The sequence below is a fragment of the Chiloscyllium punctatum genome, chromosome 14 (assembly GCF_047496795.1).
Source record: "Chiloscyllium punctatum isolate Juve2018m chromosome 14, sChiPun1.3, whole genome shotgun sequence".
NCBI lineage: Eukaryota > Metazoa > Chordata > Chondrichthyes > Orectolobiformes > Hemiscylliidae > Chiloscyllium > Chiloscyllium punctatum.
The window spans coordinates 33,118,587-33,130,352 of record NC_092752.1 but is presented as its reverse complement, the minus strand read 5'-3'; positions in this window follow the sequence as shown (position 1 = coordinate 33,130,352).

Genomic DNA, 11,766 nt, shown 5'->3' with positions numbered 1-11,766 from the left:
GTTCCTTTCCATTGGTCATTGGTTCCATAACTGGGTCAGGAAGGAACTGTACCAATGGGTCATGCTTTCGTTGAACTGGAGTAGGGCCAACATCCTCGCAGAATGGCTAAATAAAAGATGACAAAGGCATTAAGCTAGCAAGATGGAGTTAAAGGGAGGAAGTGAGGACTGCAGATGCTGGAGATCAGAGCTGAAAAAGGTGTTGCTGGAAAAGCACAGTAGATCAGGCAGCATCAAAGGAGCAGGAGAATCGACGTTTCGGGCATAAGCCCTTCTTCAGGAATCCTGAATTCAGAATTCCTGAAGAAGGGCTTATGCCCGAAATGTCGACTCTCCTGCTCCTTTGATGCTGCCTGACCTGCTGCGCTTAAAGGGAGGAAACCTAGCAAGAAATTAAACAGAGTTTAAGTTTAACCAAAACAGGATTCAAGATAACAGGACAGACTAAATTTAGGAGGAAACATAAACAGTCTGAAATAATTAGAGCCATGGAACAGGAAAAAGGGAAAACTGTAGTCGATCTGATAATGGAGAATGAACCAGATAAGAGAAGTAACATTAGGGAAACATCAAAGGACAGTGACCTTAATATATTATTTTTTAGGACAGCAATTGACAAAGATATAACTATGATGGTAACAGATGGAGAAAAGTTGACTTTGAAAGACTATAAACAGAACTTAGGGAAAGTAGGTGGACAGCCATACCTGCTAAGCAATGAGGTAGAACAGAACAGATTTAAAACTATACTTAACAGTATTGTAAATAAAAACTGCTAAAAACATGAACTGGGTAAACATTAATAAGACAGCATGGATGATGAAAGACATAAGGGAAGTGTTGAGTGTTAAGAATGGGATATGCAAACAGGAGTACAGAATAAGGGAGAATACAAGGAGACTGGGAGAGAAGCACAAGGAAAAGAAGTATTAGGAAGGCAAAGCCGAACTGTAAAATTAAATCTGAATGATACATTAACAAAATAAGATACTTTGGAGGCAAAAAGGATGGGAAGTGGGCCTCCACGCAATTGTTGGAATAAAACCAGCAATAATGAAAAGGCCAAAATAGTAAATAATTATTTTGATTCAGTAATTATCAAGGAAACCAATCAGGTAAACTTTACATGGAAGATGAAAATAATAATGGCATCGACACATTTAAAACAAAATATAAAAAATATTTAATCAATGAACCAAAACCAAGGGTAAATTCTCAGATCTGAACAGTCTGCAACCCCACATTTTAAAAGGTTCAGAGGCACTATTTGACATGTTCAAAAACTCATTAGAGAAAGTAGTTCCAGTGGACTATTAGATAGTCATCATTATAGCTACATTTAAGAAGGAACATAGAACATATCTAGGGTGTTATTAACCAATCACTTCAATAAAAGTAGAGGAAAAACGCTACCCTAAATAAAGGAGAAAATTTTTTAAACATGGATAAATGTTAGGTGTGACAGCAGAGACAAATCCCACGGTCTTTAGTGCCTTACCCAGTAAAGCAAGTAGGTGGATCTTCAGTTTAAAGACAGCGTGTCCAGTGTAACACTCCCTCAAGTATTAACAAGCTCTGTGATGAGCTAGTGGCCAGGAATCCATTAGTCTATTGAAAGACCTGAATCCCAGGGAAAGTATTATTTGATTGACAATTCTGAAAACTCTTCTAATCACTTATGTCAATCACACAAGATTCAGGTATGTAAGGTGATGACTGTTCATGCACTAAAATACAGACAGGAACTGCTTGAAAAACTCAACAGGTCAGGCAGGACCAGTTCCGAAGAGTTAGACAGGACTCAAAAAGTTTGCTCTGTTTCTCTTTCTACAAACCCGCTGAGTTTCCCGAGCACCTTCTAATTTTATTTTAGAAGTCCTGCATCCACAGCATTTTGATTATCTTTTAGTGTTCATACACTTGAAGTTCCTGATAAAGATACTTCAAATTGATTCACCTTTTTGGTTCAGAAAGCATTAAGAAATTATGTAATTTTTAAAAATGTTTAAAAATGGGGTTCACTGCCTCTAAAATCCCCTAAAGTCACTATTGTGGGTGGTACAACCTGGGTTGGCATGATTTGGTATTACAGACAAAGAAATTGGGTGAGAGAGGTTGGTGAGTGTGAAGGAATAGGGTTAGAGAGCCTAACATTTAACAGAACAACACAGATGAAGTTGCAGAGAATTGAGGTAGGCATGTGAACTTTTTAACAGGCATTTTGGCATTTGGCAGACCCTGTAACCACCTGCCTGCTTCACCCAGGGAAGAGCCGCAACTATGTCCTGCACCCACACCCTGGAAGGAAAACTACATCATCTCGGACATTATTTCCTAAAATGCATGTGGTAAGAGTGACATTTTCTGAATTAAACTACCCACCTCTAAGGTGAAAATCTAACGCTCAACATCCATTGTAAAAAGTGTGGCTTTGGAGCAGCTACAATTAGTGAGTTAACCACCTCTATAAAGTAGGATATATCTGATGTAAGCAGGGTGTTTCTGGCTAAGAAGTTTCAGTGTCTCTCAATAAAATATGGATGTTAATGAAAGTAAAGTTGCATAAAATTTCTGCATCATAAGAATGCTCTCTCTTTCAAGAGAGATATTATTGGAGGTAGGTTAACCTGAGGGTCACAATGCCTCGGGCAAAGGGAAGTGTTTGAGAAAGAGAATTTTTCATGGTAATGTCAGCCAGCATGGGAATTGAGCCCACACCATTGGTGTCACTCTATATCACAAACTAGCTATCCAGTCAACTGAGCTAAATCAACCCCTTCACTGCCAATACTCACATCAGAGCCCCTGTTTTAATATTTGAGTAATCTTATGCCACTTGTGACTTCAACTTTTAACATGGAATTACAGATATCTTCTTCCTGTAGCTATCAGGCACCTGCTTAAATGTGCTCAGCTTTAAGTAACCTCATCAGGGTTTTATCACAACACTTCTGGTCTAGGGTTAACACTAGTTCCTCACTCCCAGGGAACCTAATTCAATATGTATCCATCCTTTCTCAGGAGGTCCATCCCATTCCAAGGACTACACAGGACTGCCCCACATAAAGTAAAAATTGAAATTGAAAAGTCTCCCTCTCTATGCAATGGATGTTTCCCTTAAGATTAAAACAACAAATTCCAGGAGGCTCTAACAAACTTTGAGACTACTTTACTTAATTTTCTGGGTTACAAATCAATGTAAAATAGGCAAAAGTTCATTAGCGGTGCATAAAACCATTCATTCTTAAAACTAGGCCTTAAATACTGTTTAAAAGAAATCATCATTCTGCAGAAGTACTTATAAGTTAATACATACTGATTTCAGCATCAAGTGATAGATTCTGGATAAAACTGAGACACATGAAGTTATTAGTAACCTCCTGCATCCCATTGTCAATGCTGAGTAATGGCAATCTGGCAACCTCCTGAGCCATGATACTTGTCTTTTTAATGCTGATGGTCAAACCAAACTGGGCATAGGTGAGTTCTTCCATTTGCAGCTGAAGGTGTCCCTCAGTAGGGAATGCTTGTGCAGCATGAATGATAAGAACTTGGTGCGTATCTACATTGGATCTCAATTTGTTAATGCTAAACAGCTTGCTGTGAGTTCTGGTATTTAAGTGAGATACAGAGTAGCTAAAGGCATGTGATATTAGCAAAGAGTCAATGTGCCAAAGAGTTTCATAACCAGAAAACAGCCCTGTTTGATCCTAGCGGAGCTCTTAAGGACTTGCATCATTCCCGCAGTCAGAGCAGACTTTATTTATTTGCTGAGATGGGAAGTGGTGTTCACACTGAGCTGCTTTGATGGGCAGTCAATTTTCTTTAGCCGATTAAGTAGATCTTTCAAGGCCGAATGCCTTGGTGAGATCAAGCCAGATAGTGAATAGTGGTCAGTTAATTGATGGCAGTTCTCTTGCAACAGTTGGACTGTGGAGATAATGTCGATTGAATTGGGACTAAGGGATAGTGTTTTTACAGGCGGGGGTGGTGTGAGGAGGTGTAGTCCAGGTAGCTAGGGGAGTTGATGGGTTTGAAGTAGATGCCTGTGTTGAGTCGGTCACTGGAGATGGAGATGGGGAAGTCCAGGAAGAGGAAGGAGATGTTTGAGATGGTCCAGGTGAACTAGAAGTCAAGGTGGAAGGTGTTCATGAAGTTTATGAATTGTTCGACCTCCTTGTGGGAGCACAAAGTGGCACTGATACAGTCAACAATGTAGCAGAGGAGAAGGTGGGGAATGGTGTGACTGTGAAAAATGGACTGTTCCACATATCCAGCAAAGAGGCAGACACAGCTGGGGCCCATGCTGGTGCCCATGGCTACCCCTTCCATCTGAAGGAAGTGGGAGGATTTGAAGGAGAAGTTGTTGACACTATCCTTTACTCCTAGTTCCTCCGCCTCTGCTGTGTGTGTTCCCAGGAGGAGCAATTCTACTCCCGGACATCTCAGATGGCCTCCTATTTCAAGGACCGCAATTTCTCCATCCACGTGATCAACAATTCCCTCCAACGGATCTCTTCCACTTCCCATACCTTCGTCAATGAACCCCACCCCTCCAACCACACCTAGGATAGAACTCCCTTGTCCTCACCTTCCACCCCACTAATCTCTGGATATAGTGCATCATCCTCTGCCATTTCCACCTACAATCAGACCCCACCAGAGATATATTTTCCTCCCCACCCCTATGTGCAGAGACCTTTCCCTCCGCGACTCCCTTATTAGGTCCATGCCCACCACCAACCCACCCTCTACTCCCAGCACCTTCCCCTTTCACCGCAAGAGATGTAAAAGTCACACCACACCTTCCCCCTCACGTCCATCCAAGGCCCCAAAGCATCCTTCCACATTTGGCAAAGATTTTCCTGCAAATCCAAACACCTCATCTCCCATGTCTATTGCTCTTGATGTGGTCTTCTCTACATTGAGAAGACAGGACGCCAACTCACAGAACATTTCAGGGAACATCTTTGGGACACACTCCCAAACAACTCCACCGCCCTGTGGCCAACCACTTCCATTCTCCCTCCCAATCTGCCAAGGACATGCGAGTCCTGGGCCTCCTCCACCACCAAATCCAATCCAAAGAACGCCTCATCTTTCGCCTTTGGACCCTTCAACCACATGGCATCAACATCAATTTCACCAATTTACTCATCTCCCCTCCCCAAACTCATCCTAGATCCAACCCTCCAACTTGGAAACACACTCTTGAACTGTCCTACCTTCCCCTATCCGCTCCACCCTCCGCTCCAACCTACCACCGTCAACCCACTCCTACATCTACCTACTGCCTTCTCAGCTACCTTCCCCCCTCACACACCACCCCCCCAACCCACCCTCCCCTTGCTATTTATCTCTTAGACTCCTTCCCAACCTCTACATTCCTGATGAAGGGCTTATGCCTGAAACATCAACTCTCCTGCTCCTCGGATGCTGCCTGACCTGCTGTGTTTATCCAGCGCCACACTCTTCAACTCTGATCTCCAACATCTCCAATCCTCACTTTCTCACTGGCACATCAGTAAGCTATAGTGACCAGAATTTCTTCTGTGGCCATTTTCTCCCTAAAATACTGAGACAAGGTACTCTTCCAGCCACCTTTCCAATTGTTTATTGCAGAGAATAATGGCCTCCCCTGCCATTATTCTCAATGAAATTGTTTTCCTTGCTGGTGAACTTATCGCCTATGATTGAACATACATGGCCATAGAATCCCGGTGTTGAATATGTTCAGCTCCACAATTAGCAAACTTTTGAGCCTTTGAAGTTGGATATCAAATAAAAATAATCTCACCATTTTGAGGGACAAATATAATCTTTTTAAATCAACATATTAGAATAGTCTAAAAATTTAGCTCACCGTCTCCATCTAGTGGACATTGTTTTTGTGTTTACATATTGTGTGTGTGGAATTTTTTTATTTTAGATTAGATTCACTACAGTGTGGAAACAGGCCCTTTGGCCCAACAAGACCACACCAACCCATTTCCCTCTGACTAATGAACTTAACAATATGGGCTCCTGCCCCACTGAACTCATCTCTACCTACCTCAACACTGTCCTATCCCCCTAGTCCAGGAACTCCCCACATACATTCGAAACACCACCCACGCCCTCCACCTCCTCCAACACTTCCGTTTCCCCGGCCCCCAACGCCTTATCTTCACCATGGATATCCAATCCCTCTACACCTCCATTCGCCATGACCAGGGCCTCCGAGCCCTCCGTTTTTTCCTCTCCCGACGTCCCCAACAGTACCCTTCCACCGACACTCTCATTCATTTGGCCGAACTGGTCCTCACCCTTAACAATTTCTCCTTTGAATCCTCCCACTTCCTCCAGACCAAAGGGGTAGCCATGGGCACACGTATGGGCCCCAGCTATGCCTGTCTCTTTGTTGGCTACGTAGAGCAGTTGATCTTCCATAATTACACCAGCACCATCCCCACCTCTTCCTCGGCTACATTGATGACTGCATTGGCGCCACCAGGTGCTCCCGCGAGGAGGTTGAGCAATTCATCAACTTCACCAACACATTCCACCCTGACCTTAAATTTACCTGGACCATCTCTGACACCTCCCTCCCCTTCCTGGACCTCTCCATCTCCATTAAAGACGACCAACTTGACACTGACATTTTTCCAAACCCACCGACTCCCACAGCTACCTGGATTTCACCTCTTCCCACCCTAGCTCTTGCAAAAGTGCCATCCTGTATTCCCAATTCCTTCGCCTCCGCCGGATCTGCTCCCAGGAGGACCAGTTCCACCAGAGAACACACCAGATGGCCTCCTTCTTTAGAGACCGCAATTTCCCTTCTGACATGGTTAAAGATGCCCTCCAACGCATCTCGTCTACATCCCGCACCTCCACCCTCAGACCCCACCCCTCCAAACGTAACAAGGACAGAACGCCCCTGGTGCTCACCTTCCACCCTACAAACCTTCACATAAACCAAATCATCCGCCAACATATCTGCCACGTCCAAAAAGACCCCACCACCAGGGATATATTTCCCTCTCCACCCCTTTCCGCCTTCCACAAAGACCGTTCTCTCCGTGACTACCTGGTCAGGTCCACGCCCCCCTACAACCCACCCTTCCATCCTGACACTTTCCCCTGCCACCACAGGAACTGTAAAACCTGCGCCCACACCTCCTCCCTCACCTCTATCCAAGGTCCTAAAGGAGCCTTCCACATCCATCAAAGTTTTACTTGCACATCCACTAATATCATTTATTGTATCCGTTGCTCCCGATGTGGTCACCTCTACATTGGGGAGACTGGACGCCTCCTAGCAGAGCGCTTTAGGGAACATCTACGGGACACCCGCACCAATCAACCATACCGCCCCGTGGCCCAACATTTCAACTCCACCTCCCACTCTGCCGAGGACATGGAGGTCCTGGGCCTCCTTCACCGCCGCTCCCTCACCACCAGACGCCTGGAGGAAGAACGCCTCATCTTCCGCCTTGGAACACTTCAACCCCAGGGCATCAATGTGGACTTCAACAGTTTCCTCATTTCCCCTTCCCCCACCTCACCCTAGTTCTAATCTTCCAGCTCGGCACTGTCCCCATGACTTCTCCTAGCTGCCTATCTCCTTTTCCACTTATCCATTCCACCCTCTCCTATCACCTTCATCCCCTCCCCCACTCACCCATTATACTCTATGCTGCTTTCTCCCCACCCCCCACCCTCCTTTAGCTTATCTCTCCACGCTTCAGGCTCACTGCCTTTATTCCTGATGAAGGGCTTTTGCCCAAAACATCGATTTCGAAGCTCCTTGGATGCTGCCTGAACTGCTGTGCGCTTCCAGCACCTCTAATCCAGAATCTGGTTTCCAACATCTGCAGTCTTTGATTTTACCTATGGGCACTTTAGCTTGGCCAAATCTACCCAACCTGCACATCTTTGGACTGTGGGAGGAAACCCACGCAGACACAGGGAGAATGTGCAAATTCTGCACAGACAGTTGCCCGAGGCTGGAATCGAACCCAGGTTCCTGGTCATGTGAGACAGCAGTGCTAACTACTGAGCCACTGGGCTGCCGTTGCCATTTTCATGCAGTATGTAACTTAGTACCCTAATTGGATCATTGGAATAGTTGGATATTGCAAGAAGTATGTATGTAAAATTAGCTAAAATGTTTTATAAGCTGTTTTATAATGGTGGGATATTTATGTGACCTTGGTCTCACCAGCACCAATTCTTTGAAATTAGGGACAAATAGTAATTGACAGGCATTCACAGACAGCAAGACAGAGGAAACCTTTGATGAGAGCCATGACTGCACTGTTTACAGTGGGTTCATAAATCCATCTATAGCATTGTAAACAATTGAAATGAACATACTTTGAGCCATTAAATAGTTACACCTGGTTCCCATTGTCAATTGCATGTTGTACATGTTAAAAGTCAAAGATTATTTAAAGGAAATTTATGCTTGCATTGTTTTTCTGCAAGTTGGAACATGCAAAAACAATTATCCTTTCACAAAGTTGGAGATTTACTTTCTTTACTCCTCACAGGCTACAAATATGAACAAAATTCTGTGTCCATCATACATTCCACAGTTATCACATACCTGATATGTTCCTTGACCATATGTTCTGTTTTGGTTTAAATTTAGGAAATAATCATTGTTCTTTATTTTGTAGCTCAATTGTTTAAAGTTATGATTTTATGTATTGGTGTAATTCTCATATTGGATGAGAATTTTATTGACCATGCCAAAGAAGAAAATATATGATGTTACTGTAGCAAAATATCATCACGCACCATCCCTTTGACTTACACAGGCTATTCATATCTAGATGCATCAAACCATGCTATCTCATATCTAGTGATACTTTTCAATAAATATACGCCTAAAATCAATCCAAACAACACCTCCAGAGCTTCTGGAGATTTTTCTGTTGATATTGGCAATGAAATAGAAAAGTAATAGAGGGTTAAACTGCAACACATAAAAGGAATCTATGCACATGTGTGTGTTAAGCTATTTTTCTTGGAAGCATTTTGAATAATACTTAAGCCCGTCCACAAGCACACACCACAACACTTTGTAACATGTTCAGACTGAGGATACAACCCTTAGGATTGCAAGACCATAACTCAGTTGAACTGCAATGGAAATTTTGAAACCTGGAAAATTGGAAGTAGATAATCCTTATACATTAATGAAATCGAGTACACAAAACTTGCAGAGAATACAAAATATGGAAGTATCATGAACCATGAGGAGAATGATATAGAACTTCCAAAGGGTTTAGATAGGTTGGTAGAATAGGCAGACAAGTAACAGATGAAATTTGCAGAGAAGTGTGAAGTGTTTCATTTTTGCAGTAAGAACTTAAGGCGGCAACACAGAACATAGGGTACAATTCTGAAAGGGGTGCAGGAGCACAGAAATTTAGGTTTACGAGTGCCTGAATTGTTGAAGGTGTCAGGATAACTTCAGAGTGCATTTAATAAAGTATACAGCATCCTTGGCTTTACCAATAGGGACACAGAGTACAAAAGCAAATAAATTATGTCAAACCTGCATGAACTATTGATCCAGCCTCAACTGGAGTCTTGTAGCCAGTCTGGGCACCAGGCTTTAGGAAGGCTGTATAGTTATTAGAGAGGTGAGAGAGGACTCGTGGTTCCAGAGAGGTGGAACTTTAGTTCTGTAATTTAAATGGAGCAATGAGGACTGCTTCCTTTGGAGAAGGTTAGGAAGTGATTTGATAGAGGTATTCAAAATGCTGAGGGATCAGGAATAACTAGGTCAGGATAAACTGTTCCCTCTGGTAGAAGGGATTGAGAAACTAAGTCCACAAATTTAAGGTAATTGACAAAAGAGGCAATGGTGACCTGAAGAAAAATCTTTTCATCAAGCAAGTGGTTAGAATCTGAAGGTCAGAGAGTATGGCTGGAGGCAGTTACAATTGAGATCAAGTCTGCACTTTGTAGATATCATTGGATAGCCAGAGTACTATTTTTAGTAGGTAATGTGGCCTTTAGACCTGGTCCTTTGGAGGAGTTCTGGTGACTTTTACAGGGAAGTTAGGTTCCCTTTAGAAGGGATAGGGTAACCTTTGAGGGAGATTAGTTATCTTTTGGTATGTTTAAAAGTAGGCACGAACATGTATCTAAAGTGCATAAACAATTTCACCATCAAGCTTACAGAAAAGGTCAACCGACCTGTCCAAACAAAGTGTCAAAAGAACCTGCCAAGCGGAAATAGAAATATAGGAATTTGGAGGGGGGTGGGGTAAGTCATTTGGCACTGCAGGCTTGCTGCACCCACTGATAAGATCTTGGAGCATCTGTTTTTAGTCTCAGATCATCTCCACATCGATGTCCTCCATTCTCAGTGCAGATCACACACTTTAATTTCTAGCATAGCCTGTCCACCTCCCCACACTCCACCAGGCTGACAATTCTTTATTCCTGATGAAGGGCTTTTGCCCGAAACGTCGATTTTATTGCTCCTCGGATGCTGCCTGAACTGCTGTGCTCTTCCAGCACCACTAATCCAGAATCTGGTTTCCAGCATCAGCAGTCATTGTTTTTACCTATTTTTAAAAGGCAGGTTCATGGAACTAAGATTCCTCCATCCTCTGCACATCCAACTCACAGGTGAAAATCCAAGCCTGTATCTGCACGCTTTCCAGTATCGGACTCTTGGATATAAAGATACCTAGTGCTGCTGAACATGCTTTAGATTATTTGTTCTCCTTTCTGACCATCCTTGACAAATTATTTCAGCACTATGAGGTTGTTCTATCAGAAGACTAAAAGGATAGTTGTCCATTATAGCAGTAGCATTTCCACAATTTTAACAACACCCAGAGCATTGCCCAAAATAGATAATGCATCAATTTTCAGTTGAGACTTTTGATATTAGAATTGTGCTTGAAAACCTACTGAAATCAGTGAATCAGTGAGACAATACATCACATTGCAGTTTTCAATCCTGTGTACCTATACATTATATGGGAGCCCATGCTGTTGTCCTTTAGATTAGATATTGAAGCAAGGCATCTTTTGAAGAAGGGAATACCTCTTGTGGTTCATTAAAAAGATAGGTGCAATTCTCCTAGTATCCCTTGACAAACATCACTAAAATAGAATACTACCTGGTCACTTATTTCAATGGTGTGGAATCTTGCTTTGTCTTTGACATGGATCCTTATTTTGCAGCATTGACTGCATTTCAAAAATACTTCATTGACTAAGAAGCACTTTTGAAGCATCAAAAGATTGTGAAAACTGTGAGATAAATGAAATTTCTTCATTTATTTCCAACATATCATATAAGATGACTTTGCATAATTACAAAATGAGAAAAAAAACTTGTTCAAATTTTCCATGACTCTAAAAAATAATGAAGTGAAATTCCAAGGTATTCTTCTGAAAATACCACCTTCCCCATCCATAATGACCAGCATCATCCCCATGGCTGATACTCCCATATTCATTGAAGAAGTGCAGTCAAAACAGCTTATACACAATTACCTGCTCATGCACTACTCTCACAGCTTTTACAGCTATAGAAATGTGATTCCTTCCTTTGCCTCTAGCAATGATTAGAGCAGAAATCTTGGATATATCAGGCAGTTCAATACAGGTAACCAAAACTCTAAAAGATTATGTCAGTTACACTGAACAGCCCTCAAAAAGAAAACAAAACATGCTTCATTGTTCACAAATAACTTCCCCTTCAGAGGGCTATTCTAAATTGTTGCAAATGCACCATTCGCTCACTAGTCT